We start from the raw sequence: 24,332 nt of genomic DNA, 5'->3' as shown, positions 1-24,332 counted from the left end.
GAGCCAAGAGAGATTATCTGCCTTGGCAATTTTGTCCATTGAACATGATCTGGCTTCAAAATTGAGATGTGATGAATGAATTTACAACAGCAAAATGTAGGAGAATGTTTTAAAATTCAGCTTGTGGTCCTTTTAAAGTTTACAACTGTTAACACCTCAAGGAGGCTTGTGTATGAGCCCCAACTGTGATTTAGCACATATTTTGTGATAAAGGGATTTTCCCCCCTTTTACGTTTTATGTTATTTATTGTTGTATATTGTTATTTAAGTTTGTTATACTGCTGGAAAATTTGAAACTTAGCGTTTTTTGATTCTTGGTATTTTAAGTTATTGATATTCTTTCTTGCTAAAGGAAACTGTGGTACTTTAATTGTTATCGCCTATCCACAGGATAGGATATAAGTGTATGATCGCACGGGGTCTGACCGCTGGGACCCCTGTGATCTCCTGCCTGGTGCCACAGCCTGAGGCTGTGGTCAACAAGCCCCCTCCATGTATCTCTTTGGGAGAGTCGGAGAAACACTAAAGCTGTATCTCTGCCTCTCCCATAGAGATGAATGGATGAGGTGTGCCGCTCTGAAGCCTAGCAGAGCTGGCGTTCTTGGTGCTGGGCAGCAGATCGGGGGGCGTCCCCCCCCCCCCCCCCCCCCTCACTATCAGACATCTTATCTCCTATCCTGTAGAAAGAGAATAAGATGTAGGGGAGAAACTGAGTTATTTATTTAAGGTATTTTAAAAAATTAGCATTTTGTAGCTGTTCTGTTCCATGCACTGTTGAGGCAGTATGCTATGTTACATTTTTCTAGGTTTTACTGTTTTTCATGTTCATCCAAAGAAAGGTGATTTATTCTTAAAATTGGTTACATAGTAATTGCCATATTAAACATGTTAAATACACACATATGCTGTAAGAGTATTTATTTTCCCTTTAAAACAATGCTGACAAATGTATTGCACATTTAATAGACAGACAAAGGATACTATACCAAGTGTTTTTGTTTGTAGTTGATCTTTATTATCGCTTGCATATCTTGTGTTCGTGGGGGCCTCATGTTTGAGTTTCGCCTAAGGCCTCACAAAGTCTAGAGCCGCCTCTGTATAGAACGTACATTATTGGTATATGACACCCCTGCTTAAAAACATTTTTGGGGGGGCAACTGGTAAATCACACCAGTAGAAATTATTTCTTCAAATAGTGTTTTTCACTCTGTGTAGATGCGGTAACGCAGCAAAACCGCAGACAAATGCTGCACTACCCAAATGCACTATATAGAACGTATATTATTGGTATATAAAACCCCTGCTTCAATCAGTTTTTTGGGGGGGCAACTGGTTAATCACACCAGTAGAAATTATTTGTTCCAATAGCGTTTGGCACTCTGTGTGGCTGCAGTATCACAGCAGAAGCGCACACAACTGCTGCACAATACAATTGCACTATAATATACTTTCTATGTTAGAAAGTATATTATAAGTATATCACACCCCTCTGTATGTCACACCTATCGATAGCACACCTATACCAGTCCTTAAAAGGACCTTTGTGGCCCTATTAGCTAGCGTTTGGTGTCCCTAACAGTCTGTCCCTGCTCCACACAGTAACCTCTCCCTACACTGGCAAAAGACTGAATGTAAAATGGCGCCCAGATCAGGTTTATTTATAAGGTAGGGGGTGTGTCCATGTGCTGAAACGTCTCAATTGGCTGTCCTGTACCCCCTGATGGATGTGTCATGGGTCAAAGTTCTTCACAATGTAAAAGAATATGGCGGCGCGAATATCGCCATATGTTCGCATGTTCGGCAAATCGCGAATACGCAAAGTTCGTCGGGAAACGACAGCTGGGCGAACCGCAAGGCCAGGCATGGGATTCAGCCAGTTCCCTCAGGTTCTCCAGATCCGGTTGTTAAAATTACAGCGGCAGCTGGAGATGAGTACTTCCATTCCATAGTTTAGCTCCTTAGACTTTTTAAAAGTTTTGTGGTATGTGTGTGTAGTGTATGTATGGTGTATTTATGCATGTGTGCCATATATATGGTGTATTTATGTGTGTTGCATATATGTGGTGTATGTATATGTAAACATGTGTCATGACGCCGCGTGTCTGCCGTTGAGTAGGAAACCTGTTAAAAATTTGAATCCCACCCCTGCGCAAGGCCATCTCTACTCAGGACCCAGGGAGGCACAAAGAGTGGACCACTAGAGTGGAGAGGAGTAGCCTGGAGCAGGGGTAGCCTACTCGCAATTTCTGGCTCCTGTTCTCTGGAGCAAAAGAGAACATGTGGAAAAGTCAGGTCAGGATTAAAGGCCAGCCAGTTTGCTGCAAGTAACACCTGTGTAATTAGAGGCATATAGACTGTGCAGAGTGAGGTAGTGAAGATCCGCGGAGGCTCATTCAGCCAACCACTGGCCTTAGCTGTGACCCACCTGAGCCAGTGATTGGCTGAGAGGGCCTTTCTTGTCATTTCTGGTGTGTTGAGATAGGACAAGAAGTGAAGAGCGGTGGGGACCAGAGGAGCATCAGAACATCAGCGGTCGGGCATTGGTGTAGATGAGTAATTCATCTTTGTAATTTTTAACATTGTCTGGCCCTTTTAACTACTTTTAACAGTAGTTCCTCCCTGTAAAACCTCTTTAATATGAGCACCATTCCAGTTCCCATTTGTGTTCTTATATGAAATCTATGTTATGATATGGAGAGTGTGTTTTATAAAGTTATTATATAACACAGATACGACACACGACCAGAGATCAGGCCTTAACAGATGAGAATCTGTGTGTTTTCTACTGTCTGTTCGTTTGCAAGAAAACATTTACTGAAGCCTAGCAGAACAAGCAAAACCATTACAACTGCCTTATGTTCACTTTTCTACTGGTAAATGGAAGCCTGGCATGTCATCTGATGTGGTACATTTAACAACTATTGTACTGACACATTAAACGCTAATAGGAAGGTTCAGCTGTCCCCGATTAACAGGAACCGCATTTAATCCTAGAGAGGAGTCTGTGCGACAGAATCTCTCGCCTTAGGATTTCACAGTTTATTGGCCAGGGATCCATAATCCATCTGGATATAAATCGCAGTACCTGTCAGTGAGAAATCGTAGGCATAGTAATAAAAGCTGAGTAACAATGTAAAATGTTTCAGTTAATTTGTACTCAAATATATAGTTGTTTGTACTCCAGTCACATACTAGCAAAGCCAATTTTCCAGTTCCGCTGTGGCTAGTGGAATATCACAGAAATTTACATTCATTCTTCAGAGAGTCATGTAACCTAGATATTTAGCTCAGTGTCACTGGGCCCATTACACTACCTTTGGGAATCAGGAACTGTCAGAATTCTAATTGTAGCTTTGGATGTAATTCGGTCTCACACTAGAGTTAAAGGGGTTGTCCGGGTTCAGAGCTGAACCTGGACATATCCCCATTTTGACCAAGGCATCCCCCCTATTTCATGCTCTGATGCTCTCCTTTGCCATGCGCTGGATCGCTCAGGGCAAGGGCCTTTTGTTTACATTTTACAATGCTAGCTATGCCCCAGCCGTTTTCCAGGCTAGGGCGGTGCTAAAGCCCACCCATTAGTGCCGGTGACCTCACCGGGCTCACTGCTAGGCGGAAGCCTATGCCTAGCTTTACCCACAGAGAGTCCAGTACGTCACCGGATCTTTAAAGGGGTTTTCCGAGATTTTCTAACTGATAATCTATCCTAGAGGTCATTAGTATCTGATAGGTATAGATCTGACAACGGGGACCCCCATCGTCTGTTTGAGAAGGCACCGGCGCTAACAGTTTTTCCATGTGATGTAACGTTCATCTGTCACATGGCCTAGGCATAGCTCAGCCCCATTAATGTGAATGGGACTGAGTGTCACGAACCGGCAGGACAGGTAGTGAATCCTCTGGACCAGAGAGGCGATGGCGCGGGTAGTACTAGAGGACCGGTTCTAAGCAGTTACCGGTCTTCACCAGAGCCCGCCGCAAGGCGGGGTGTATTTGCCGCGGCGGTAACTACCAGGTCGTGTCCCCTAGTAACAACTCGACCTCTCTGGCAGCTGATAAGGCGTGGTACACAGGGAGAAGGTAAGAGCGTAGTCGGACGTAGCAGCCGTCAGGGCAGGTGGCAAAGGTTCAAAGGCGAGTGGACGGTAGCAACGGGTACGGTAACAGGTAAGGCAAACTAACATCGTAGGGAACGCTTTCTCTGAGGCACAAGGCACAAAGATCTGGCAGAAAGCTGTGGGAGGAGAAGGTATAAATGGGCAGTGCACAGGTGCAGCCTAATTAAGTCAGCACTGCCTCTCACAACCTTAACCCTTAATAACCCCTTTGGACCAGGCACCAATCACTGGTGCACTGGTCCTTTGAATCTAAGAGTCCCGACGCGCGCGTGCCCTAGAGAGCGAGGACGCACACGCCGAGACGCTGGAGTGCTGCCTGGGGGCATACGCTGTGAGCGCTCCGAGGCCAGCAGGGGACCCGGAGCGCTCAGCGTAACAGTACCCCCCCCTTTGGTCTCCCTCCCTTTTTGGTACCGAAGAACTTGCGGATGAGACTGCGGTCCAGGATGTTCTCCTCCGGCTCCCATGACCTCTCCTCAGGACCGCAGCCCTCCCAGTCGACCAAAAAAAATCTTTTACCCCGAGAGATCTTGGTCGCCAAGATCTCCTTGACAGAGAATATATCGGAGGTATCGGCGACAGGGGTGGGAGAAACAAGCTTGGGAGAAAAATGGTTAAAGACAGCAGGTTTAAGAAGGGAGACATGGAAGGAGTTATGGATTCGGAGGGAGGGAGGAAGATGGAGCTGATAAGAAACTTGATTGATACGACTCTTGATTTTATAGGGTCCCAAGAAACGAGGGCCCAACTTGTAACTTGGGACCCTAAATCGGATGTACCTAGAGGAGAGCCACACCTTGTCACCCGGACGAAATTCCGGTGGAGATCTGCGTCTCTTGTGAGCTTGAACCTTCATACGGGCGGAAGCCCTGAGGAGAGCAGCGTGGGTTTCTCGCCAGATGGAGGAAAAATCCTGTACAACACTGTCAACGGCAGGTACAGAAGAAGGAGTGGGAGACTGCGGCAGAGGTGGAAGAGGATGACGGCCAAAAACTACAAGGAAAGGAGACTTGTTAGAGGCAGAGGATTGTTTGTAGTTGTAGGAAAACTCCGCCCAGGGAAGTAGATCAGCCCAGTCGTCATGGCGTGAGGATACAAAGTGACGCAGATAGTCACCCAAAATCTGGTTCACCCGTTCTACTTGGCCGTTAGACTGAGGATGGTACGAAGAAGAAAAGTCCAATTTGATCCCGAGCTGAGCACATAGAGCCCTCCAGAATTTGGAGACGAATTGTACCCCACGATCCGAGACAATATGTTTGGGAAGGCCATGGAGACGGAAGATGTGTTGGAAAAATTGTTTGGCCAACATGGGTGCAGAGGGTAGACCGGGCAGGGGTACAAAGTGAGCCATCTTGGAGAAGCGATCCACCACGACCCAAATAACGGACTTGCCATGGGAGGAGGGAAGATCAGTAATAAAGTCCATGGCGATGTGAGACCAGGGAACTTCAGGAACAGGTAGAGGCAAGAGGAGACCCGCTGGTGTCTGGCTAGGCGATTTATCCGGGCACAAATCGTACAGGCCTGGACGAAGTTCGAGACATCTTTCTGGGAGATTAGTTGGAGAGACTTTAGCACCCCTGGATGACCGGCAAAAGGGGAGGCGTGGCCCCACTTGAGAATTCGCAGCCGCTGACGTGGAGGTACGTAGGATTTGCCAGGAGGAAGAAGGCGCAGGTCCACGGGAGCGACTGTAATAAGGCGTTCTGGAGGGATAATATATCGAGGTGTTAACTCGTCGCCCACCACATCAGAGGAGCGAGACAGAGCATCTGCCCTAATGTTCTTACAAGCCGGACGGAAATGGATCTCAAAGTTAAAGCGGGCGAAGAACTGAGACCAACGAGCCTGACGGGGATTTAATCTCTGAGCAGACTGGAGATAAGCCAGGTTCTTGTGGTCCGTGAAGATGTACACAGGATGTGTGGCGCCCTCGAGTAAATGTCTCCATTCCTCCAGTGCCAATTTAATAGCCAGCAGTTCCCTGTCCCCAATTGAGTAATTTCTCTCTGCGGAGGAGAATGTTTTAGAAAAGAAGCCACAAGTTGAAGTCTTGCCCCGGGAAGACTTCTGGGTGAGGACAGCTCCGGCTCCCACCGAGGAGGCATCCACTTCAAGAGAGAAGGGCTTGGTGGAATCTGGTCTAGAGAGAACAGGTGCAGAGGCAAAGGCGGATTTCAGGGACTGGAAAGCTTCCTCGGCTTGGGAAGGCCAGGATTTGGGGTTAGCTCCTTTTCTAGTGAGGGCCACGATAGGAGCTACCAGAGTGGAATAGTGAGGGATGAATTGCCTGTAGTAATTCGCAAAGCCCAGAAATCTTTGTATGGCTCGGAGACCAGAGGGACGTGGCCAATCCAGAACCGCCGAGAGTTTGGCTGGGTCCATTTGAAGTCCTTGGGCTGAGATAATGTATCCCAGGAAAGGCAGGGAGGTCAGTTCAAAACGACATTTTTCAAGTTCAGCGTACAGGCGATTTCTCCTAAGACGAGTAAGAACTTGTTGCACATGGACCCGGTGTTGATCCAAATTGGAGGAAAAGATGAGGATATCATCCAGGTATACGACCACGCAGGTGTAAAGTAAGTCCCTGAAAATATCATTGACGAATTCCTGGAAGACAGCAGGTGCGTTGCAGAGGCCGAAGGGCATCACCAAATACTCAAAATGGCCGTCCCTTGTGTTAAAGGCGGTCTTCCATTCGTCTCCCTCATGGATACGGATCAGATTATAGGCCCCTCGAAGGTCCAATTTAGTGAAGATCTTAGCCCCTTGGAGACGATCAAATAGCTCAGAGATTAGAGGCAGATGGTAACGGTTCTTGATGGTAATTTTATTAAGACCTCTGTAGTCAATGCAGGGGCGGAGGGAGCTGTCTTTTTTAGTTACGAAGAAAAAAACGGCCCCAGCAGGAGAAGAAGAAGATTTTCTTATGAATCCTCTCTGTAGGTTCTCACGTATATAGTCGGACATGGCAAGAGTCTCAGGAGGTGAGAGAGGATAAATTCTGCCCCGAGGTGGAGTAGAACTGAGTATCAGGTCGATCGGGCAATCATAGGATCGGTGAGGAGGAAGAACCTCAGCTTGTTTCTTGCAGAAGACATCCGTGAAGGAATGGTATGGCTTGGGCATCCCAGAAGGCGGAGAAACTTGCGGGTTCTGTTTGACCAGAGCAGGCTTGAGACAGCGGTCCGAACAGGAGGAGCCCCAACGCAGGATCTCACCGGTGGACCAATTCAGGACAGGGCTATGACGTTGAAGCCACGGCAGACCCAGGAGGAGTTCGGAGGAACAGAAGGGAAGGACAAAGAACTCTAAAGTCTCGGTATGAAATATTCCGATGTCCATCTGCAGAGGCTGGGTACGGAACTGCACGGTGGCTGAGAGTCTCTCACCGTTAACAGTAGAGATGAAAAACGGCTTGAGTAGATGGATTACTGGAATACGGTACTTGTCAACCAAGGAGGCGTGAATGAAGTTGCCAGCTGAACCGGAATCGAAGAAGGCGGCTGCGGAGAAAGAGGACTTGGAAGAGATGATCAACTGCATGGGTATGATGAGACATGGAGAGGAAGAATCCACACCTAGCAACGCCTCTCCCACGCTTACTAGGTGCGAGCGTTTCCCGAACGCGGTGGACGGAGAGGACAATCTCTAAGGAAGTGCTCGGTACTGGCACAGTACAGACACAGGTTCTCATTTCTGCGGCGGCTTCGTTCTTGCGGAGTCAAGCGTGACCAATCCACCTGCATGGCTTCCACGGCGGAAAACCCAGTAGCGGGTTGAGGTGGATGCGGAAAAACGGGAGCCAGACGAGGAAAGCGTCTAGGACGAGCTTTTTCCTTTTCAAGGAGGAGTTCCTCTTGTCTTTCGGCGAAACGTTTGTCTATCCTAGTGGCCAGCAAGATGAGGTCACTAAGAGTGGAAGGAAGCTCACGTGCAGCCATAACGTCCTTTACTTCACTGTTAAGTCCTTTCTTGAAGGTGGCGCAAAGGGCTTCATTGTTCCAGTTCAGCTCAGAGGCCAGGGTGCGGAACTGAATGGCATAGTCACGCACGGAAGAACCTCCTTGGGTCAAATTTAGTAAGGCAGTCTCTGCGGAGGTAACCCGGGCAGGCTCCTCAAAAACATTCCGGAACTCTAGGCAGAAGCTCTGGACGGAAGCGGTGGCAGGATCTGTGCGGTCCCATAGTGGTGTAGCCCAGGCCAGGGCCTTCCCGGACAGTAAACTGAGTATAAAGGCTACCTTGGCTCGCTCAGAAGGAAACTGGTTGGACAGAAACTCGAGGTGGAAAGAGCACGGCGACAAGAACCCACGGCACTGCTTAGGATCTCCGTCATATTTGTCTGGTAAGGACAAACGGATTCTGGAACCGGTGGTAGGTGATGCAGCAGGAGCAGACGGAGGAGCTGGCTGTTGCAGAGAAGGCAGGAGCTGCTGCAACATAGCGGTCAACTGGGCCAGCTGTTGACCCTGCTGGGCCACAATGGTGGTGAGGTCCTCCAGGCTTGGCAGGGGAACATCAGCGGGATTCATGGCCGGATCTTACTGTCACGAACCGGGGGGACAGGTAGTGAATCCTCTGGACCAGAGAGGCGATAGCGCGGGTAGTACTAGAGGACCGGTTCTAAGCAGTTACTGGTCTTCACCAGAGCCCGCCGCAAGGCGGGGTGGATTTGCCGCGGCGGTAACTACCAGGTCGTGTCCCCTAGTAACAACTCGACCTCTCTAGCAGCTGATAAGGCGTGGTACACAGGGAGAAGGTAAGAGCGTAGTCGGACGTAGCAGCGGTCAGGGCAGGCGGCAAAGGTTCAAAGGCGAGTGGACGATAGCAACGGGTACAGCAACAGGTAAGGCAAACTAACATCGTAGGGAACGCTTTCTCTGAGGCACAAGGCACAAAGATCCGGCAGAAAGCTGTGGGAGGAGAAGGTATAAATGGGCAGTGCACAGGTGCAGCCTAATTAAGTCAGCACTGCCTCTCACAACCTTAACCCTTAATAACCCCTTTGGACCAGGCACCAATCACTGGTGCACTGGTCCTTTGAATCTAAGAGTCCCGGCGCGCGCGTGCCCTAGAGAGCGAGGACGCACACGCCGAGACGCTGGAGTGCTGCCTGGGGGCATACGCTGTGAGCGCTCCGAGGCCAGCAGGGGACCCGGAGAACTCAGCGTAACACTGAGCTGCGATACTGCTCACAGCCAATGTACAGAATTGTGCTTCCTGAGCTGAGAGAAATCCATGACACTACTGTAAGTGACGGTGCCTTCTTAAACAACTGATAGCCAGGGGTCCCAGGTGTCGGACCCTCACCAGTGAGATACTGATGATCTATTCAGAGGATAGGAAAACCCCTTTAACTTCATAGCAAGCCAAAATAACCCAACATTACATTATAATAGTGTGGGAGTTGCACAGATGCAATGGGAGAACACCCCAAAAAGATAGCCCTGGCTGCAAGGAACAACACTAGTCAGTAAGCTGCCCTATACTCTATCTCACACTATAGAATGGAAGTCTTTGTTCTCCTGTTTGAATAGAGCAGCAGACAAGTTGGAGGTTGCAGACTGCGAGCGACAGGGTCTCCATCAGTCCATTCTAAGGACAGGAAAGCTGTGGTGTCGATCAAGTCTGTTTATGGAAACCACATGAATTCAGCTATACAAAAAATTTGCTACAATATAAAAGGATATATTATACAAAGAAAGAATTTTGACAAGTTGTGGGAACACTGGATTAACACCCATTGATTGGGAAAAATGTGTGATTTTTTTTTTTAGAGGTAGGGCAGTAAAAGAATGAAGATGGAGTTAAATAAGGCAGTGGTCTCCCTGCAAATGGGTTTAAATTGAAATTTTAATTTATGTATGTGTATTTATGCATTTTCTGTGTACCATGCAGTTAAGAGTTAATAGGCCTCAGCAACCAGTTGCTAGGTTTGGGCTTTGTCACTCACCTTATAAGGAGTAGTCAAAGCATTTAGTGTAGAGACAGTGGGTGTCTGTGTCATGTATGCCCTGACAAAAAAATAGCTCACAAAAGAAAGCTTATACATCAACTAAAGTGAAGAGAAAAGAAGTTATATATTTGAAAAGTATACCAGTGTCAAGAAAAGGTGCGAGTCGAAGCCCTGTGGATATAAACTGCTTAACAAGAAGCTTAGAGACTGTATAGCAGACATTGTGCTGACAGAGAGAGGCTCTCACAAGCGGTCCAAAACAGATCAGCTTTGCCCTAATGCATTCTGAATAGAAAAGGATCCGCTCAGAATGCATCCGTTTTCCTCCATTCAGTCACCATTCTGCTCTGCAGGCGGACACCAAAACACTGCATGCAGCGCTTTGGTGTCCGCCTGACGAAGCGGAGCCAAATGGATCCGTCCTGGCACACAATTTAAGCCAATGGAGACGGATCCGTTTTCTCTGACACAGTCTGGCACAATAGAAAACTGATCCGTCCCCCATTGACTTCCAATGGTGTTCAAGACGGATCCGTCATGGCTATAGAAGACATAATACACCCGGATCCGTTCATGACGGATGCATGCGGTTGTATTATTGTAACTGAAGTGTTTTTGCAGATCCATGATGGATCCGCAAAAAACGCTAGTGTGAAAGTAGCCTAAATCTGACGTTGAGGTCCACCCCTTGGCTGCAAAGTGAAAAGTGTTAGACCCGTATTTTGCATGCAAAAGTCAGCTACAAAACTGCAGTGTCAGAAAAATTGCTGTAAGGAGACATATTGGCCTATTTACTGTTACTGTAGCCACGTAATCTTTGAGAACTTTGGATATTGCACATTGTGTAAGAACTGACAGTCCATGCATGCTGAGAACTGCAGCTGATGGGGCTACAGCAAATCTGCCTCACAATTGCCTCCAGTGCTGCAGGGGACCCTGTCTTGCACTTCACAATTCATCACCATTAAGGGCACCCCAACCCACCATCCGCAGGAGAATCCCCAATACTGAGGTGTGCCCTGAAGGGAATAAAGGTGTGCTCTTCCCATTACTGTCCAAGGGAGTGTCAAAGTGAGTAACTACAACCACCATTTTTGCTACCATCACTACTATCCTCTCCCCTTCCGGGCTTAGGCATGTATACCTACTGTAATTTGAATAAAGATTTAAAAAACTATACAAAACAAGTAATTTCTGTGTATGATATCTCCTTAAGATTTCATCATGCACAGCAGTTTGTGACTCCAGCGGGTGTATAATCCTGTATTTTACCTATAAGATTTAATGACCTTTTGCATGGTTTGTTTATCACCATGCATAACTGAAAAATGACAATTTATTCAGTAATTACATCAGCCACTGAAGTGCATAATTACAGATTATGCAAAATGGCTTTTTGTACTTGGAAGCTGAAAAAATCCTAACAGTTATTAACAGATCCTCTTACCCACAGAAAAAATAAGTACATCTCCCCTCCAGCCGAGGTCAACAGCCATTTGACTGCCACAGTTCTAGCAGACTAGGTCACCCATGTTTCCATAGTGCCCTACAATGGTACCAGACCTAGTACCTTAATAAAAGAGCCAGGTACAGTGTTACCATAATTAAGACAGACAGTGCTCTTACAATAAAACAAGCCATAATGGCCCATAATTTGGAGACATGAAGAATAATGGGGCTAAGGCATGAACAGAAATGTAACTAGGCTGTCCTTTGCCTAGGGCAAAGGTTCATTTCACTACCATCACCCCATATCCAAATACCCTAGAACAGGAAATGTGCCTTATTGTTTCACCCTCCTGGCAACCAGCACTCCGGGCACATACCCAAGTTGACCCTCTGGTCATGAATATCACAAGAACTAATAAAGAAGAAGAGAGCTGGTAGTGTAGGATCAAAGTGTAAATGGGTGAGGGGGAAAAGAAAGCCTCTCACCTGGCGATGTTGTGCTGGGGGCACAACCGCCAAACATGCATGTATTAAAGCAAACAGTTGCTGTTCTACACCCTCCTGCCGGTACTGAAGTGCCGGTGATCACACTAGAGAGTCAGAGAAAATAAGACGGCGATATCGGCAGCACTGTAAGGAGTGTGGAGGAGCATTTTGACTTTATTGATGTGATACAACGTGTTTCGAGGTTGGATGATCCCTTCTTCAGGTAAACACATCAACAGTGCATGTGTGACATGTACGACTTCAATAAAGTTGATTTCTTCATCATACAAGTGCTCCTCCAGACTCCTTGCAGCGCCACCGATCTCTCTGTCTTCTTTTCTCTGACTGTCATGAATATAAGAAGCCCATTATCATAAACAAGGATAGGGAGTCATTGCTTGGTGGAGTCCAAGGCTGGTAGCTATAGTGTGGATGCCCCTGGGACACAACGCTCTATACATAGGCCCTACATCATGCTTTCTGGGAGGTATTGACATCATCTATATTGTTTAAATTCATAGTACTTCCTCTACTGTTTCATGTTTATTCTTTTATGTTCGTCAGCAATCAGAAGCTTCATCATCACAAGCTTTTAACGCCTGCAGAGATTCTTCTGTGTCTAGCAGCAGGAAAACACTTTGTTACAGCAACAGCCAATTAGTCTCTAATGGTGAAACAGGGGATGTTTGTATTTGCAGACAACATACGATTAAGACAGGTTCAGGGAGGAGAGCGGGGTAAGAATCATTACAATTATGGATGAAATCACTGGGAGACAGCAGAGAAGCAGGATTTACCTTCAAATAGAGATGTCAGTGGGATAGCTCTTGTGGAAAACATTTAACATCACTTTCAATGCAGCCAAAACAGACGTACGCAATGGTCCTCACCTAACTGGCCTTAGGGTGCTAATATACATGCTACTTTTTCTATGTGAAAGTTTTGCACTATTGCTTGTCTTGGGTGATACTGTCAGACAGATATATTATAAATGCCAGTCTTAGTATAAAGTCTGTCAGCGCAAAATGAGCTAGCGTCGATTTGAACTATAATTTGTGCCAGTTGCTGGCGTAAATTATAGTAAACCTGACGGGTTGCACAGGCCACACCGCCTCATGTTAAGCACCACCCATTTTTCTGCCACTTTTGAAAAGTGTTGAGTTTAAAATGTTGCATTTTGCAAATTATGGTACAATTATGGAGTGCCCCATAATTTGTAACTTTTTATGCCACAAAAGTATAGTAAAAAGCTTAACAAATGTGCCCCAGTGTATCTAAGTTGATCTTGTGTCAGGAGATAAAAGCTTGCATGAACATCCAGGCTTTTGAAAGATGAAAATGTGAATTGGCTAGGTTGGAAATTTTCAGCCATGGTCATCCGAAATGATATGTGTATGACTTGATCAGCTGAATTCAACCATTTATTTACCATTTTGCTCCTGGACCTGGGAGTCAGTTTTTTCTTTATAAAACAAAAACTGACTTCCTGGTTGGTCAGTTCCACCCCCCCCCCCTTCCCCTTCCCACACCACCACCAAATTCTTGCACAAACTCTTTAATTCTGGCAGAACACAACCAACCACAACAGAAGAGAAGAGCCATAGTTATTCATGTGTTCCTCCTCTTATTTAAAAGCCTGAAAGAGTTGACCTTCTTAAAAAACAAAAGCCATAGTGTGCGTGGACCCCCAAACTGGCAGCTGATTGAACCAGGAATACATTTGTCTTAGGTTTTATCTTTTTGATTTATTATTTTATGATTTTTATTAAAGATTTGTATTGTGATATATTGATATACCATTTTTTTTGTAATATATTAGACAATACTTGGGGATATATTAGATTTGATATAATAAAAAAACAAACTTCCAGACATTGCAACTTGATGCAGTCATTTCAAATATATATTTTTTTTTGACTGTTTGTTAGGTATACAGTAGACTGTGCGCTTGTAACAACTGTCAACCACATTTATCTGAATCATGATATAAATTGTAGTGAAGGTTATCTTTTAAATGATCCAATAAAGCAGCATGCACCTCGACCAATCATTCCAAATACTGCGAGTCCACTCCAATATTATCCACAATTTATATTAATCACAAATTTAACACATAGGCTGAAACATACTTTCTTTCCGGAAGCTACTTGCTGTTCACAGTTCTTTTTTAGAATTTCTTAATTTAATGATCTCTCTTTCCAGCAATAGCAAATCCAATTTTGAGTACTGAAGGTCTTTACATCGCTGACCCTCCGCAACGTATCACGCCTCTGCACAAATTGATCAATAAATTAAGAGATTCTAGCGACAAACTGAGAACAGTGAGTAGTTTTGTGGAAAGAAAGCATGCTTCAGCCTATGTGTTAACCCTCCAGTAAATACAAACTGTGAATCTTTTTACTGATGGCTTCAGTTATGAGATATCCACTCCCTTCTTATCCTGAGCGGTGTCATGTGACCGACACCCTGATTCCCCAGCTGACACAGAGTCTTTCGTGTGGACAGGAAGTCAGTTTCTCTATTCATTCCTATAAGACTGACCTCGAGGCTGTCATAGAAATGAATGGAGAAACTGACTTTCTGTTCACGCATAAGATGCTGTGTCAGTTGAGGAATCAGGCTGTTGGTCACATGACACAGCTGAGGACCAGAATAAGGGTCCATTGACACGTCCGTGGTGTATTGCGGATCCGCAATACACCGGGCCGCACATGGCCAGCACTAAATAGAGAAGTCCTATTCTTAGGACATGCTCTATTTTCTTGCGGAGCTGCGGACCGGAAGTTCGGGGCCACGCTCCAGAAATGTGGATGCGGAGAGCACATAATGTGCTCTCCGCATCCATTCCGTCCCCATAGAGAACGATTGGGTCCGCACCCGTTTCGCACAATTGCGGAACAGATGCGGACCACACTTGCGGACGTGTGAATGGAGCCTAAAGTAGATAAGGCACAAATACGGTCATCGCTAAAAAGATTACCTTTAGTATAATTTATATCATGTACCTTTGCAAAAGTCCAGAGAATAAACATATTTGTGGGAGTGCTTTTTTAAACTGTAAGTAGTGATGGACGAACATCGGCCGGGATGATTCGCGAACGCGATCACGCGAACAAATGTTCGCGAACCGCAAGTTCGCGGCGGGCCCCATTCACTTTAATGGCAGGCGAACCTGAAAAAACGTTGTAATATTTGCAGCCACCAAATACTTACTAGAAGTGCACAAATCGTCCCACAACATGGACAGTGACATACCAGAGGGGGATCAGTTGCAAAAATTCCAGTTTTAATCAGGGGCCATTTTTATGCGTCTTGAAGGGGAACTCTAAAAAATGTGCCCTGCTGAAGCCTATAAAAATGTTATTTTAGATCACGGGAGTACAGGCCCCAAACATTTGGCATTCACCGGATAGAAAACATCAAGTGATTATGTGGCTGGAGGTATATTAGACGGTCATTGGATATCTATTTTACTGCAGGCTAGTGGAGTACAGGCCCCAAATATTAGGCAATCGCCGGACAGAAAACATCAAGTGATTATGTGGCTAAAGGTATATTGGAAGGTCAATGGATATCAATTTTACTGCAGGCCAGTGGACTACAGGTCCCAAAAAAAAATTCATTCGCCGTACAGAAAAGAACAATTGATAATGTTGCTGGAGGTACATTAGGCGGTCACCGTATACCAATTTTACTGTTGGCCAGTTAGATTACAGGCCCCAAAAATTATTTATGCATTCACCGGACAGAAAAGATAAAGTGATTATGTAGCTGGAAGTATATTAGACGGTCGATGGATATCAATTTTACTGCAGTCCAGTGGACTACAGGCCCCAAAAATTATGCATTTACCGTACAGAAAAGAACAATTGATAATGTGGCTGGAGGTACATTAGGCAGTCACCGTATAACAATTTTACTGTTGGCCAGTGGACTACAGGCCCCAAAAATTATTAATTCACCAGACAGAAAACATCAAGTGATTATGTGGCTGTAGGTATATTAGACGGTCATTGGATATCAATTTTAATACAGGCCAGTGGAGTACAGGCCCCAAACATTATGCATTCACCGTACAGAAAAGATCAAGTGATTATGTGGCTGGAGGTATATTAGACGGTCGATGGATATCAATTTTACTGCAGGCCAGTGGACTATAGGCCCCAAAAATTATTCATTCACCAGACAGAAAAGAACAATTGATTATGTAGCTGGAGGTACATTAGGTGGTCACCGTATAACAATTTTACAGTTGGCCAGTTAGATTACAGGCCACAAAAATTATGCATTCACCGTACAGAAAAGATCAAGTGATTATGTGGCTGAAGGTATATTAGACGGTCATAGGATATCAATTTTACTGTAGGCCAGTGGACTATAGGCCACAAAAATTATTCATTCACCGGACAGAAAAGATCAAGTGATTATGTGGCTGGAGGTTATATTATAGGGTCAATGGATATAAATTTTACTGTAGGCCAGTGGACTATAGGCCCCAAAAATTATTAATTCACCGTACAGAAAAAAGCAATTGATTATGTAGCTGGAGGTACATTAGGTGGTCATACTATAACAATTTTACTGTTGGCCAGTTAGATTACAGGCCCCAAAAGTTATGCATTCAACGTACATAAAAGATCAAGTGATTATGTGGCTGGAGGTATATTAGACAGTCATTGGATATCTATTTTACTGCAGGCCAGTACAAATATATGTCAAATACATTTATATATATATATATATATATATATATATATATGAACAAAATATAAAATTGGATTAAAAACATGACTAACGAAATCCCCCCTCTTTTATGCCCCTAAATTTACATAAGACAGGGACCATTATTTGTTCTAGGTGGTGGCGGATATGTGTGGGCTGGCATAAGGAAATTCAATTAAACGTGGTCGTCACAAGTGTTGAATTACTCAGAGATCCATGCCTCATTCATTTTTAGAAATGTGAGGTAGTCCACACTGTCGTGAGCTAGGCAAGTGCGCTTATCAGTCACGATCCCCCCTGCTGCGCTGAACGTCCTTTCAGACAGGACACCCGACGAGGGGCAAGCCAAGAGTTCCATGGCAAATTGTGCCAGCTCTGGCCACAGGTCAAGCCTGCACACCCAGTAGTCAAGGGGTTCCTCGCTTCTCAGAACGTCCACATTGGCCGTTAACCCGATGTAGTCGGACACCTGCCGGTCTAGGTGTTCCCTGAAGCTGGATCCGGAGGACGGCTGTCAATGGGTTGGCTGCAAGAATGATCTCATATCCGAAGTGACCAACACATCGTCAAACCGCCCTCTTCTTGCATGCGCTGTAGGATTGGTACCCGCAACTGTTTCTCTGTGGGTGGAAATTCCTCTGCCAGCGCCCGCAACAGTAGAATGCAGCATCTCTCGAAGCAAGGCCTGGAAATTCTGCATTCTGACAGCCCTCTGTGATGCTGGTAACATGTATGCCATTTTGTGTTTGTACCGGGGGTCTAAGTACGTTGCCACCCAGTACATGCTCTTTATGCTTTTTATACGGGGTCCCTATTCAAACACTGGAGCATAAAGGCCCCCCCTGGCTCCTGCTCATAGCCCAAGAGAATGTTGTTCTCGGTCTCCACCCCCCATCCATGGACAACACCAGGAATCCCAGAAAAGTTTAAAGCCTGCTCTTCTTGCTCCTCCTCCCCCCAGGCACCATCCTCCTCTGACTCATCTTCAGACTCCTGCTGACTTGTCTCAGATGGAGTAGCCCCCCCTGGGAATTCATTCAGCATTGCGATTTCCTCATCTTCCTGCTCCTACTCCTCGACGGCTCTAGAAAGAAGGCGTAAGGTACAATGTCATTGATAGCGCCCTGGCTGCGACTGACTAGTTTGATGATCTCATCAAATGGCCGCAGAAGTCTGCATGTGTCGCACATGAGCAGCCACTGGCACGGTGAACAAAAAAACAAGCTCCCGAGAACCTGTCCTGCCACAGAGTTCATACAGGTAGTCGTTAACGGCATGTTTCTGCTGGAGCAGCCTATCAAGCATATACATGGTGGAGTTCCAGCGCATCGGGCAGTCACAAATCAAACATCTCTCGGGCAGGTGGTGTCGCTGCTGAACGTCAGCAAGGCGAGCCATGGCCGTGTAAGATCTTCTAAAATGGCCAGAGATTTTTCTGGCCTGCCGCAAGACGTCCTGGACCCTGGGGTATTTGGCAACAAATCGCTGCACGACTAAGTTCAGGACGTGTACCATACATGGCACGTGTGTCATTTTGACCTCTTTTAGCGCGCTCAGCAGATTGGCACCGTTGTTGCACACCACTTTACCAACTGTCAAATTGAGCGGGGTTTGCCACTGATCGGCATGTGACCGCAGAGCTGAAAAAAGTGCAGGACCGGTGTGGCTCTTGGCTTCCAGGCACAACAGCCGCAGCACAGCATGGCAACGTCTCACATGGCACATCGAATAGGTTCTCGGGAGCTGGGGGGTGCAGCGGAATAGGCGGTAGCAGTGTAGGATAGAGTAGGAGAGGAGCAGAAAAGGCAGGCTTGCATGCAATCCGTGTAGGTAACACCAAATCCACACAGGTGCCACAGGTTGCATACTTGACAGCCGTCAGAAGGTTCACCAAGTGGCAGTAAAAGTTATGTACCTTCTCTGCCTGTGTTTGCTAGACCATGTGTCTGTGGTGAGATGTATCTGGGCACCAACACTTTGTGCCAGAGATACAGTCACTTGCCGCTGAACATGGCCATATAGCTCTAGGATTCCCTTTCTAGGAGAAATATTTCCTTCTGGGGACCTTCCATTGTGGTGTGCCAATGGCCACAAATTTTCTAAAGGCCGTTGGGAAAGAGAGTTATCCTGCGTCATCAACATTTTAGCCACGGAAGCTTGCCTTTTGCCAGATGAACACGACGACGGCACGGTGGAAGGTGGAGTGGAGGACAAATGGGAGGAGAGAGGAGAAGGAGAAGAGGCAGGACGTGGAGCGCCTGGAGTGTGGCTTTGTGGGTTCTGACGGTGTTGCTCCCACTGGGCTTGGTGATGGAAGGCCAGGTGCCTTCTTAAGGCGGTCGTCCCTAGGTGAGTGTTGGGCTTACCGTGACTTATGCGTTGACAGCACAGGCTGCAGATGGCAACACTATTGTCAGCAGCTGACACATTAAAAAAGCCTACACTGCGGAGTCATGTGCTGGCGTCCTGGGAGTGCCAGATGTGACTGTGCATGGTGGATGGCTCGCTCCAGATACATTTGCAGTCTGCTTTTTGTCTCCTGTGCACTGTAAGTTCTGCCTGCTTCTCCTCCCTATCTGCTGCTCCGTCTCTCCCTCTGAACTCCCCTCCTCTTCCTCTATTGTGGGCACCCATGTGAAGTCCATCGACACATCATCATCGTCACCTTGACCACCGCTGACATTAGAGATCTCGGAGTAGGCAGCAACAGTGGGGACCACCCTCCTTGGGCTGATCTGGGTACTGTCATCAGACTGCTGGGTGGTGACCTCCTCTTCCTGATCAGATGCCAAGAATGGCTGCACATCGGTATGGTCTTGCAATGGATGAGAAAATAATTGGTGGTGTCTTTGGGGGTGCACACAGCAGAGAGTGAAGAGGGTGCAGATAGAGAGGATGAGGAGGGTGCAAAAGCGAAAGCTGAATGAGCCACTCAACCAAGTTTGGTGCGTCCTTTGATGTAATCGCACGCACCTTCTGCAATTTCCCACTTAGCCTCTGGCCTGGTGCACCTGCCCGATCCCTACCACCCCTGCGAAATGGCCTGCCTCTTCCTCTGCCTGTCATTTTTAAAATAACCCTGTGACAAAGTCTCTATAGAAGAGCAGTATTTGTGGAAGCAGGTATATCGCAGGCCTCAATCAATTTTTGGTGGAAGCCGGTATATCAATACCCTGTATCAGTATTTTTTGGAAACAGGTATATAGAACCCAATAATGAGTATTTGCTGGAAGCCGGCAAAACAAACCCCTTAATCGATATTTGGTAAAAGCTGGTGTATCGCAGGCCTCAATCAATATTTGGTGGAAGCTGATGTATCGCAGGCCTCAATCAATATTTGGTGGAAGCCGGTATAACAATACCCTGTATCAGTATTTTGTGGAAACTGGTATATAGATCCTAATAAATTAATAATGAGTATTTGCTGGAAGCCGGCAAATCAAACCCCTTAATCGATATTTGGTGGAAGCTGGTGTATCGCAGGCCTCAATCAATATTTGGTTGAAGCCGGTATATTAATACCCTGTATAAGTATTTTGTGGAAACAGGTATATAGAACCCAATAATGAGTATTTGCTGGAAGCTGATATATCAAACCCCTTAATCAATTTTTGGTGGAAGCTGGTGTATCGCAGGCCTCAATCTATATTAGATGGAAGCCGGTGTATCACACCCCTCAATCAGTATTTTGTGGAAGCAGGTATATCGCACCCCTTAATCTTTTTTTTGGGGGGGAACAGGTATATCACACCAGTTGCAATTAGTTATTCGAATAGCGTTCGTCCCTCTATTTAGTTGCAGTATCGCAGCAGAACCGCACACAACTGCTGCACAATACAAAAGCACTATAATATACTTTCTATGTTAGAAAGTATATTATAAGTATATCACACCCCTCTGTATGTCACACCTATCGATAGCACACCTATACCAGTCCTTAAAAGGACTTTTGTGACAGTCTGTCCCTGCTTCACACAGCAACCTCACTTACAAATCCTACGCTACTGTACGTGTGACATACTTTCAAGCATATATAACATTTAATATCAAGAAGGCGAGCAGAAATGGACAGGGAAGTGGCCGTGATGCTGATGGTACACGCAGAGGCCGTGGCCCTAGGCGCGTTGAAACTGTGCCTGCTGCCAGAGCACAAAAAAAACAATCATCCACGATACCTAGCTTCATGTCCCAGTTTGCAGGGCGGCGCAGGACTACGGTCTCAAAGTCATACCAGTGCGACCAGGTGGTCAGTTGGATTGCAGCAGATAATGCTTCCAGTCGGTTAAGCACCACCCTGTCTTCCACTAAGTCCAGTCTCAGTAGCCAAGAGTCTGGTCAACACAATCCTCACCCTGATCTTCCTTCCTCCCACCATGGAGAGTCTTGCCAAACAAATGATCCCACACTCGGATATTCCGAGGAGCTCTTTTCAGCACCATTCCTTAATTTGGGCCTCTCGACAAGCCTGCTTGAAGAGGAACAATAGATATTGTGCCCTGATTCCCAAACTCTTGAGCATCCACAGTCACAAGAAGAAGACGGTGGGGAACGGCAATTAGTGTTTCACAAGGTGGATGATGAAGAGGAGACACAGTTGCCAATAAGTCAATGGCAATTAGTGTCTCAAGAGGTTGATGATGAGGATGAGACACAGTTGTCAGTAACTGAGGTTGTTAGGTCAACAAGTCAGGAGGATGAGCAGAGTGAGGAAGTGGAAGAGGAGGTGGTGGACGATGAAGTCACTGACCCAACCTGGGAAAGTAGCAAACCGAGCGAGGACAGCAGTACAGAGGGGGAGGAATCCGCAGCACAGGTTGGAAGAGGCAGTGTGGTGGCAAAAGGGAGAAGGCGGGCAACACCAAACAGGCCCGCAACTGTTTTTCGGAGCACACCCTTGCGGAAATTTCCCTTGCCAAGGGGTAGGTGTTCTGCAGTCTGGCACTTTTTTAAGGAAAGTGCGGACGACAAAAGAATTGTAATTTGTAACCTGTGCCATACAAAAATGAGCAGGGGCGTGAACGCTAGCAACCTCACCACCACCAGCATGACCCACCACATGGCATCAAAGCACCGTAATAGGTAGGTCGAACGCCTGGGTCCACAATCTGTGTCTACGGGTCACACCACTGCCTCATCTTCCCCTGTGTTACGTGCTGGCCAATCCACTGTTGAAGGCGCAGGCCCGGATGCCTCCTGCCCTGCACCTTCACAAGAACCATCAATGACCACATCCACTTCTGTGTCCCAGCACAGCGTACAAATGTCCTTACCCCAGGCATTTGAACGCAAGCGCAAATATCCAGCCACCCACCCACAGGTTATAGCACTAAATGCACAACTTTCCAAATTACTGGCCCTGGAAATGTTGCCATTTAGGCTTGTGAACACTGAGGCCTTCTGTAGCCTGATGTCGGCGGCCGTCCCTCGTTACGCAGTCCTCAGCTGCCACTATTTTTCACGGTGTGCCATACTCGCCGCCATACACCAGCATGTGTTCCGTAACATCACCCGTGCCCTGACCATCGCAGTTACTGGGAAGGTCCACTTAACCACTGACACATGGACAAGTGCTTTCGGCCAGGGACGCTACATTTCCCTGACGGCACACTGGGTGAACGTTATGGTGGCCGGGAGCGAGTCGTACACTGGGATGGCACAGGTGCTACCGACGTCAAGGATTGCGGGCCCTAATTCCATCAGGGTTTCCGCCACCACCTATGTTAGTGGCTCCAACCCCTACTTCTCCTCCTCCTCCTCCACTTCCACCTCAGAATTATCCTATTGCAGCACCAGTCAGCCATCAGTTGGTAGCTGGAAGCAGTGTAGCACTGCAGTGGGGAAGCATCAACAGGCCGTGCTTAAGCTGATCTGCTTAGGTGACAAACAGCACACAGAGCTGTGGCAGGGGATAAGAGACCAGACTGAGCTGTGGCTCTCGCCACTCAACCTAGAACCAAGCATTGTTGTGTCTGATAATGGCCGTAACTTGTTGGCTGCTTTGGAGCTCGGGAAGCTCACACACATCCCATGCCTAGCCCACATCCTCAACTTAGTGGTTCACCGGTTTCCTAAAACCTACCCCAATTTGCCTGAGCTACTGGTGAAGGTGCGCTGCGTGTGTGCCCATTTCCGCAAGTCATTGACAGCTTCCGTCGGTCTGTCAACGCTGCAGCAGCGCTTACAATTGCCAACTCACCGACTGTTGTGCGATGTGAGCACGTGCTGGAACTCGATGTTTCACATGTTGGCCAGGCTTTGTGTGGAACAGAGGGCAGTAGTGGAATACCAGCTGCAACATGGTTGTCGCCTTTCCAGTCAGCTTCTGCTTTTCACAAGCGAGGAGTGGACATGGATGTCTGACCTCTGTGAAGAAACTTTGGGGAATCAACACAGATGGTGAGTGGCGATAACACTTTTATCAGCGGCACCATCCCACTTCTGTGTCTACTCAAACGCTCGCTGCTCATAATTAAGGCCGACGCTTTGCATGTGGTAGAGGTGGAAATGAGGGAAGACATTTCACAGGGTGATAGCCAGACCACCCTCATTTAGTCTTCTCAGCGCAAATTGGATGATGATAAGGAGGAGCAGAAGACGGTTGCCTTCGCTACAGAGGGTAGTACCCATGGAAGTTTAATTCCATCTGTTCAGCGTGGATTGGAAGAAGAGGAGGAAGAAGATGAGGAGATTGAGAGTCATCCTCCTGATGACGACAATGAAGTATTGCCTGTTGGGACTCTGGCACACATGGCTGACTTTATGTTAGGCTGCCTTTCCCGTGAGCAACACGTTTTACACATTTTGGACAACACGGATTACTGGTTGTTCACCCTTCTCAACCGCCGCTACAAAGAGAACTTCTCCTTCCTCATTCCAGTGGTGGAGAGGACGAGCAAAATGGTGCAATACCAGAAGGTCCTTGTGGAAAAATTGCTCCAAAAATTTCCAGCTGACAATATTGGTGGCAGAGTACATAGTTCCTTGGGCAACTGAGAAGGGGAGACGAGGCGAACACACAGCAGTTCCAACAGAGGCAGGGCAACACTCTCCAAAGCCTGGGACAGTTTCATGAGACCCCGCCAGCACCCTCACCGTGATGCGTGGCCTAGTGTCACAAGGAGGGAAATATTTTGGAAGATGGTGAAGGAGTACGTAGCAGACCGTGTCAGCGTCCTCAATGATCCCTCTGTGCCTTACAAATACTGGGTGTCCAAGCTGGACACGTGGCATGAACTGGCGCTCTACGCCTTGGATGTGCTGTCCTGCCCTGCCGCCAGCGTTTTGTCAGAGCGGGTATTTAGTGCTGCTGGGGGCATTATAACTGATAAGCGCATCCGCCTGTCAACTGAAACAAGGCCTGGATTCTCTACTCCACCAGAGGAAAGCGGCTGAACATAAAGGCACTTTAAATTTATTTTTTATAATGTACTGAATACACTGTATTCCCATGCACCCCTTCCACCACGAAAAAGGGTATATGGTTCAATCTTCTTTTCTCGTCCTCCTCCTCTTCCATCATATCAACATGCTTATTAGTCTGCCCTCGCTCCTAATGTTGTAGATGGTCAGCTCACCAGAAGGCCCTCACATATAAT

The 24,332-nt window shown here is 46.9% G+C and overlaps 1 long non-coding RNA gene across 1 annotated transcript; it reads right to left on the bottom strand.

Annotated features, from left to right (window-relative positions):
* Window positions 1–1,969: 1,969 nt before the first annotated feature.
* Window positions 1,970–22,913, bottom strand: LOC121006003. Its single transcript, XR_005780005.1, has 3 exons — window positions 22,903–22,913; window positions 14,163–14,165; window positions 1,970–2,145 (listed from the first exon to the last, which is right to left on the bottom strand). It is a non-coding gene; the product is annotated as an uncharacterized LOC121006003 (long non-coding RNA).
* Window positions 22,914–24,332: the final 1,419 nt, after the last annotated feature.

This window comes from Bufo bufo, chromosome 6, assembly GCF_905171765.1.
Source record: "Bufo bufo chromosome 6, aBufBuf1.1, whole genome shotgun sequence".
In the NCBI taxonomy this organism is placed as follows: Eukaryota; Metazoa; Chordata; class Amphibia; order Anura; family Bufonidae; genus Bufo; species Bufo bufo.
The sequence above is the reverse complement of the archived record's forward strand: the minus strand, read 5'-3'. Positions and strand labels throughout refer to the sequence as shown.